This window comes from Nipponia nippon, unplaced genomic scaffold (genome assembly GCF_047370975.1).
Source record: "Nipponia nippon isolate SJK-2023a ecotype South Korea unplaced genomic scaffold, ASM4737097v1 scaffold_11, whole genome shotgun sequence".
NCBI lineage: Eukaryota > Metazoa > Chordata > Aves > Pelecaniformes > Threskiornithidae > Nipponia > Nipponia nippon.
In genome coordinates this window covers 21851922-21860956 of record NW_028262302.1, presented here as the reverse complement: position 1 = coordinate 21860956, position 9035 = coordinate 21851922, and the positions used below count along the sequence as shown (strand labels likewise).

General features: G+C 46.9%; 1 long non-coding RNA gene across 1 annotated transcript; it reads left to right on the top strand.

The window, feature by feature from the left end:
- Window positions 1-1721: 1721 nt before the first annotated feature.
- Window positions 1722-8771, top strand: LOC148056864 (uncharacterized). The gene is made up of 5 exons (XR_015702179.1): window positions 1722-1803; window positions 5397-5513; window positions 5618-5713; window positions 6380-6652; window positions 7902-8771. It is a non-coding gene; the product is annotated as an uncharacterized LOC148056864 (long non-coding RNA).
- Window positions 8772-9035: the final 264 nt, after the last annotated feature.

The following is a 9035-nucleotide window of genomic DNA, read 5'->3' as shown; positions in this document are numbered from 1 at the left end:
TGCCTGCCCATGTTGCATTCCTTTAGGTGGTCTGCCAGGCTCAGTGTCTGCATCCCCAACTGAGACTGAAATCTCTTTTGAGCAAGGCTTGTAACTCTTATTCTGCCTCTTCTCGGGTCATTTGGATGCCAATGAATTCACCACAACCATGCAAGACCATACAAACTCCTTATAATGACCAGAGTAGTGCTCCTTTACGCTACTTTGTCCAACTACTGCTGTCTGTGTCTGCCTTTTCTGCACTTCATCCTGTTGATGGATTTCACCAGACCAAATCCCCTGAAGGAACACAAATCAGGCTACACTGAAGAACGTTTGCACTGGCAGAAGACCAGGCTTTCAGTGGAGGATGCTTCATACGAGCCTTTCAAGGGAGTCTTATGGAACAGGCATTGTCTATCAGATGCAAGGGATGTGCCTTTTGTGGACAACCACAGCAGGGCTGTGAGTACTGCATTTGTCATTTTGCATTTATCCAGAAATACTAAATTAATATGCACTGAATATGTGGGCCTTTGGAAAATAAGGTTTCCCTCCTAGAATATGAGGACAGGTGTATTCCAGTTTTTTCCAGAGAGTCCTCACTTCTTGCAGCTCAGGCTTCAGACTTTTTTATGTTTAGGCATTGACAGTGCAAATGCCCTTGACACGGGTGAAGGAGAAGACTAGATCTTGCCAAGTTCTGCTCTGGGACCTGTGTGAGTGGGTCTGGTGGCCAGCCTTCGCTGTGAGTCAGCCTGGTGACTGCCACCTTCCTATTGCATGGTTCTGGTTTCACGGGTTTGGATTTTTAAATTTTTTTAATTTTTTTTTTTTTAAATTTTTTTTAATTTTTTTTAAATTTTTTTTTAAATTGAGAATCATGTTCTTTTATGGTTTTTAGAGAAGTGATACCTTCAGATTGAATGCTCTTCCTGTGCAGGCAGCACTGGGGGCAATGGGTAGTGACTTGAAATAGGTACGAATCAGATCTTCTCTGCACTCCTGTGAACTTAGAAAGAGGAAGCAAAGCCATCTGAGATGGATCAGTCCTCCCTACGTTACCCACACACATCCTCCAAACTTCTGGCACCTCGGCATGTGCTGCTTACCATGGGTACTGCTGGTGAGTCAGGCAGAGACATGCAGTGCTGTCCCCCATTTAGGTGCATGTACCCTTAGTGCAACAAATATATGTACTTCAGTAAGGAGGTATTTTACATGTGTATATCTCTTTATGTTTCTATCGTTTCTACCAGAACTTGATTGGCAGCAGTAAGGCATGTACTCAGCTTTCAGATCAGATTCCTAACAAAGCATTGGCTGGGGTGCCCAGCTTGGGAAAAATAAGCTTTCAGATGCTTGGGGTGATATTTTTCTGCTTAGAAATGTGGATTAGTTGGGTAAATAAACAGTATTTTGCTGAAGGGAGTAAAGAAAAAAATCTGGTAGCTCACTCTGTTCTTGCTAATGGCCCCCACTTTGTAGACTTCCCTGCCTCTTTGCTTCTTTGGCACCCCAGGCCTCCCAGAGCTGCTTTAGGTGAGGGTGGCAGCTCACCATGAGTGCTTGGGCAATTAATTCAGATTCTCCCCTCTGCCTGCAGTAATAACATTTCTCCAGCTTTCTGCCATGTCTCCTCTTTGAACAGAAATACCTCCTAAATATATGGAGATTGCAGAACTTACAAGTCTTTAATCTCCTTTCTTTCTTCCAGATGCCCACAGAGCCTCCTGCCAATTTGCGTCTTTTTTTGCCAGGAACTTAAGTTTCATCCAACCAGCAGTGTCTGCAGCTTCAATTAGGGTTTAAGAAGCAGTAAGGGTAAGCAAAGAACGGTGCTGGGATAAGGCTAGTGACCTTGAGGCTTCCCCCAGAGAAGCAAGGAACACGTTGAGAGGCAGGGCAAGACTTCACTGGCATTACGCTGCAAGGTCAGCCTAGTGCTCCTTTTCTTCCTGATTTTTGCTTAATAACCTAAGCCACTCCGTAGTCAACTTGTGAGTCTGGGAGCTTAATTTAGGCTGAAATTCCTTCTCCTCCTGGAGTCTCTTTGTCCGTCTTCAAGCAGCAGCAAAGTCAGGCGGTAACTTGTGAACGGGCTCATCTGGACAGGTTTTCACACACCTGGGAAAACCCATGTCCGTGACTCAGAAGTTACTTCACTGCTTCGTTCCACATCTTGTCCCTAAACCACTTGAGAAAGGAAATTTTGGGTTTTGCATGGGCAAAGCAACATTTCCTCCACCTTAGCCTTGTTGTTGGAAAGAGATAAATTCCTTTCTGCTGTGTTTCTGAAAGCCAGACTATCTCCCCAGGTATGCAGCCTGAAATGTGTACACAGTGGATAAAACTTCAGCCCAAACAACAGACATTTGAAAAGTTATAGGGAAGAAAACCAAGGTAAGCATAGAGTAACCTTCCTCGAACCAGTCCTACCAAGCTGATCAGTCCATAGCAAAGTGTTGCTCAATGATCTGTCTGGTGTTCTTGCAGGGAGGCACCACTCCACTTGCTTGATTAGATAGTCTAGATCTGCAAATCCTACTAAGCATACATTGAACCAGCAGGTATCTTAAGAGGAGGAGGTTTACCTCAGTTCTCAGGCATTCTCTTTCTTTGGGTTCTTATCCCCTTTGATTTAAGACATGTCAGCAGGAAAATAAGCCACCAGAATTGTTAAATTTAAATGTAGGTATCACTTCTCTGCTCTGATTCTTGAATAGAGGAAACCTGAGAAGATGGGTATGTCCCTAAGAAAACACTTCCTTAAAAATAAAACTAAAGAAGCAGAAATTAGGATTTGTCTGATGATCTCAGTGTTCCTATTCTTGACAAAGTTTACTGAAGTTGACTCAGTTCCCACTGAAATGCCCAAAAATATTTCTGTTGACCTGAGGGGGATTTGATCCAGGCCCCATACAGAAAATGGGGCAAATTAGTCCAAGAGTCAGGTTGTCACACACAGTATTTTGTGTTTCACCCTCTGAGAGGCATCTAAGGCTGCACGTACTCTGATTCATTGCTCCAGGGTCTTGGGCCACTTGCCCACAATTGCCCCTTCTTGCAGCTTGTTCTGTCCTACACACTGGCATTTTTTTCTTCTGGAAGCAGAACATGTTGGTAAAGGAAGGGAAGGGCTGGCACATGCCCACATCCAGTTCTGATAGCAAACTGGGAAGTGGCTGCAATCTTGGAGCTCACAGGTACCTCAGCTTGGATTTATCATACAAGTACACATACAAGTTGGTTTAGGGACTCCACTATTGCTCCTGCCCTGGAAGTAAGCCAACGCAGCCGTGCTGATTTGTACCCCTTAAACCAGAAAAAGCAGACAGAGAACTGAACCAGAAACCCGCCTTGCAGTAGCTTTGGAAAGGGGCAGGTTATTATACTTGGTACTGCCAAAACAAGAGAAGATCTTAACTTGGACCTGTAACAAATTCACCATCCCCTGGGCTCCTTAAACCACGGGAAGAACACTTTGAGGAAGACCTGCTACAGCTCAGACAGCAGTGACAGATATTTTGAGGTGATTTTATCTGTAACAGTCTAGAAGTTTGTACGAATAACTAAATCTTCTTCTCTGAAGGAACTTCAGGCAGGTGTGATGTTGTTCAGACTATTCCCAAAGTGCATTTTGAAGGCACGCATGAGCAAAAGGGCTTTTTGGTGACCACATCCTTCCCTGTGACCTGCTCGTGCCTCACCCAAGACACAAGCCTGGCTGTGTCACAGCCCCCAGGAGCCCTCCGTCCCGAGGAGCTAATACAAAGGGGACAGAGACTGTCAGGGGAACATGGCAGGGGGATGCCCTGCCAGAAGCAGCAGAGCAGAGCCCTGCTTTTGTGTCTCCACTTGCCATGTTCTCCCAAGTGCATGTACCTCTTGGCTTCTCCAGCAGAGAAGTGTTTCAGGGCAGGGAACTGGACTGGACCAGCACGATGGCCAGGTCATGCTGGCAATAAGATGTGAGAAGGAGGTTCACTTTGCTTCCTTGGCTGCATGCTGTGAGTGCTAGGCTGTTGTAAATACCCAGACCTCCTCCGTGGCCACTCTCAGGCAGCCGTCCCCACAGGCTGGGAAGACGGGCACTCTGCCTGGTCGGGTACGCAAGCCAACGGCTCTGCTGCTGAGCCTGCTCTGGAAGAGCTGAGTGAAACGCTGGGTTGCTCAATCCTTGCAAGCCCGGGCACTGAGGCTGAGCACCAGTGCCTTAGAAGTGCCAAAGAAGAAAGTCTGGGTGTTTCTGTGGTCAGATAATAGCCAAATGAAGACTTTCTTGAGCTGAAGACCTTGGCTTTGCACCAAAATTAACTTAAATCCTTTGTTGCATCTGTTCCTCATTCTTGGTCACAGTTCAGCTCCCTGCCCTTGCTGCACGTTAATATTTTCACGCTTCTTAGAAGTGCATTATTTTTTCTTCATTATTTATCTAGTCTGACTAATTGCCTGGGCATTATTTCTGTTCCTTGTTTGGGACCTCTCCCCTTGTCCTCTCCTATTATAGTGTGATGACAGCATGAATACTTCTGGCGTGAATGTCTCTGTGAATACAAATTCTCACCAGCTTTTGCAATGCTTCATGTGTGCCAACATCCAGGGAAAGTGTAAAGCTGAGGTAGCAAATGCTGCCACACAGTCTTCCTCTGAACAAAGGAAGCCTCTGTGAAGAAGGTTGTGGAAGATGTCTGTATCTGCCTCTGGTTTATCCAAACATCTGCTAGGAGAATGGGAATCTCCAAAAGCAGACATGGTTATTAATGAAACTCGGGATTTGTGTGTGTTAGCTGAATTTCACACCTCCCTCCAAGTAGTGGGGAAAAAATAATTAGGTCTGATAACAAGGGTAGTGAATCCAGCTGTTTTTTAAGAAGACAAATGCATAGCCACAGGTAGTAAATCAATCCCCCTTTTTTAACAAAGGGTGTTAAAGAAGGGTACAAACTATTTTAGTAGTTTAGGACTACTGGTCCTAAGATGCTGGCTGAAATGCCAGTTCATCTCTGCTCCAGCAAGGCTTTTGCTTAAAGGATGCAAGAAGCAGCATCCAATGTTTGTTTTTCCTCTGACCTACTGCTGAGTAATTGAATCATCCCAAGCACCAAGCTAATGTTTTTCCTCCCTAGGAGAACATAATGTTACCAGGAAAAGGAGAGGAGGAAAAAAATAAAAAAGGCAGCCGCAGGTGTTTACTCCCAATGCCATATAGTGTGTATCTGAGACCAGGAAAGAGCACTTTCGTAGCTGAAGGAAACATTCAAAAAGCCAATGAGCATAATGCTGGGTGGTGCTGAGCCCCTGCCACCAGTGGGCTCTAGGAGGGTACAGCAGACCTGGCTGACAGCATGTAAATGCAGATAGGCAAAGACAAAAATGTAGGACCTGATTTCTGGCGTATTTTTCAACACTCCCAGGATAGATACCTGAATTATAGATGCTCAGAGCTGTCAGAGCACCAGCTCAACAGACCGGCTATTTCCATACAGCAAACAAGATGCTGAGAGGACAGCTTGGGCTCATTTTGACTCTTAGTGAGTACCCAAACAAGTATCCATCTTCCAATGGTGTGGGTGGGCTAACTGCTTGGGCCAGGACCTGTTGTTGGTAAGTTTTTAATTCTCTGTTCTGTGGGCAGGCAGAGAAATTGGGCAGAGACTCCCACTCCACTGTTCTGGACAAAGGCTGACAAACTCATCACAGCTATTGCTGCTATCAGCTAGTAGATGCCAAGGTATTAAAAAGCATTTCTTTGTCATTCTGTGTTTTGGCCTGCCAGCTGTCGGAAGGATATGGGCACTTACTGAAAGGAAATAATTTTTTCCTAGTAGTGTTGTCACATAAGAGGATTAACTTTGGGGAGAAGGATGGAGGGGATGGTACCAAACCTTGTTGGGTTGCATTAGCAAGGGCAGAGGCAGCACGGTTCCCCTTGTGCATGAGATCCAGAGATGTTACTGTTACACGTAGAGACTTCAGATGTCCAGAAGCCCCTACAGTGCAGAGAGACAGCACTACCAGACAGGAAGCCTGGCAACTGCCAATGCACAGATAGGGCATGTCTGTGGCTTTTGGAGTCTATCGACCACAAGCACATTCTCCCTTGGAGAATATCAAAGGAAGAGGAAAGAAATGGAATTATTTAAATAAAGCAAGTGTTTCCTGCATGTCTGCTGTTTGCTGCTTCCACAGACAAGGTGCTGGGGCTGCCTGAAAACTTCCAGCAAAGTGGTTTTTATTTTGCAAAGGGAAACTGGGTTTTGCACAAAATAGGTGTCTTTTGAATGTCTGGTTTCTGTAAAAAGATTCAATTTTGGGTTTTTTGGTTGATGAAATGTGTCCACGGGGTTTTATTAAAGTGCTGCCTTTAGTTTTCATTTGTTTTTTTTTTTTTTTCCAGTTCTACAAAAGCTTCTTTTTCCAGAAGAAAAAGAAATTTCATCTGTATTCAACCTGCTCTCCAGAGCACTAAAACAGGCAGATCAATGGCTGCATTTCACCCATCCATTACAATCTGTATCTCTGTTATCAGTGGTGACTGGAACGTGTCCCCATTCAAAGCCCCGTCCAGGAGGAGCCACCCCAGCAGGTGCTGGCTGGCAGCGGTGCCCTGCGCTGGGAGGTCCCACGTCACTCAGCTCCTCCACACGAGCAGAGTTCGGAGGTGATCCAGGTGGGCATGCGTTTGCCCTGCTCTGCTGTACCTGCTTCACAAAGGGAGGATTTCAGCTCTCAGATGTGTCATTTCTGCCTTGTTCGTGAGCACTCAGCTCAGCTAAAAATATTAGTGTGTCATCTCAGAAGTTGTATTTCTGTGGCCACCTGTGATTTCAGCTCAGCTGCAGCATCCCAAGGAAGCAGACTTCTCCGGGTTTCCAATCATATTAAAGCACCAGCACAGAGTGCATATGGTAGCTGCAAGGAGGGAGGGAGGCAGATTACTGTCACCATTACGTGGGTGTGGAGCAAAAGCAACTCAGCTGAGGCTGGTGCAATTATACATGCACAGCTTGGATCAGGATCCAAACCTTGACATTAAACAGCCCTCAGTGATTTTTGTTTTTCCCAAAACCCAAGTTGATTTTAGAACAATGAGATCAGTGCTCTAAATAAAGAGTTTTAATGGAAAAACATTTCAAAAGTGCAATTTCCTGCTGCCAGTTTTGCAGTGCAGATACAGTTCAGCAGCATCTCTGCTTTATCAGGGGTCCAGCTGTAATTTGTTCACTCGGTAGACAACCTGCCAGCATTCCTGGCAGGTACATGGGGACTTCCCAGTTCTTCAGACCTCTTATGTACTGTGATTTGATGATACAGTAAATCCTGTTTTAGGATTCCCAGTAGCAGAACAAAAATACCAGAATCCTATGCCACAAAGTAAAGATGTTGCATAAACTCTCTCTGCCAGTCCAAGCGTGCGCTGAAGGCACTGCTGGTGTAGCACTGCACGGACAAGCTTTATGGCACATCAGCTGTCGCCTGCCTTCCTGCAGCTGGAGAAACACCAGCCCAGCCTCTGACTTGTGCTTTCTGGCTAGCTGGAGAGATCCGATGCCTCTGCCTGATGCATATCCCATTTACGCTGCTGAGTTCAGGGATGCAGCCCGGCTGCCTGGGGAGCTGCATCCAGAGCTGCAAACCTGGCCTCGGCCCTGACTTGCCTAAAAACAGGCAGCGCAGCTCCACTCTGTGGGGAAGGAGGGAAGCAGCCGGGGAGCTGGCATGGGGGATTTCTCCGCTCACTGGCACCTCATCCTCTGCTGGGATGCTGAAGGGGATCCACCGGCTCCCCCCACCCCAGGTCTCCCCTTGTCCCTTCTGCGGTTCAGGGCTGGGAGCCTCACCCTTCCTCAGGCTGCTTTGGAAATCTCCCCTGGGATGCACTGCGGCTCCTTCCACTTAACATTATTTTCCACTTACAGGCTTGGAAAACAACAGCAGGTGACTTCGGGAGGAGACTGGACATGGGACCAACAAAACCCCATGGAGGACTTTGCTTTCCATCTTTGAAGGTGTGTTTCCACTTGCAGGGGATGTCTGCAGCAAAATTCCCCATGCCTCCATGGGGAGCGGCCCTGAGCAGGGTTAATCTTCAGCTGCTTCACTGGCTGCTGCCAAAACCACCTCTTCCAGGTGATGGGCCCAGTCCTTACAAGGGGGTAATGCCATGCCCACCTGGTGCATCAAAATCTCTAGTACCATGCTGCCTGGGCTGGCTCTCCACTGATTAAAACTCCCTAGGGTGCTGATAAGGTCCTGAGCATCCCTGGTCCTGGCAGAGGGTCAGCTGAGTGGGGGGTGAACCCTTTTCTTAGGGAGTAACTGCTGATGGCAAGGCCAGTTCATGGTGCAGCAAGAAAGCCTAGTGGTGAAACCAGTCTGCCTCCGCCACATCTCCCAGCTCTCTGTTATGGGGATGAGTGGGCTGAGTACTGCCAAAAGACCTGTCTGATGCAATATTCCTGGTGAGCTGAGGAGCATGGCAAAGGCACACTTGTTCTGGGATCAGTCAGGCTTGGCTCCAGCAGAGAGAGGTGGCAAGGCTGATCTGAACAAGTCACTGCTCCGTGTGCCCCCTTGAGTAGCAAGTGCTGAGGGTGTTTTGGGACATCTGGCAATGGTTAGTAAATGACCTTTAGCAGCTGATTTCTCCTTGAGTTGTTCTGCCCCAGGTTGAACTTCTCCCAGGCTGCCCTCAGAAGGTCACCCAGTGAATAGTGCAGCAAGGTACAGTTTCAGCTTGGTGTTATCGAACGGGTCCAATTGCTTCCCTGTTATTTTGGCTGACAAAGCCAGTTGTACCCTTTAACTGTCACAGCTTCCAGCAAGCTGTCTGCTCATCTCCACCCCTAAATGTCATCAGCAGTGACATGGATCCCTGAGAGTCTTGTTAGTGTGTCTTGCTGGCGGCATCTCTACTTTTCATCCCAAATGACAGTCTCAGCCATCTGTACTTCGATCCTGGTGTTCAAAACAAGGCAAGGAAGCTGCTTTCCTTGCCTAGTAGCTCATGCCAATCTCCATCATTGGCATCAAACACTGGGATACCTTTTTTT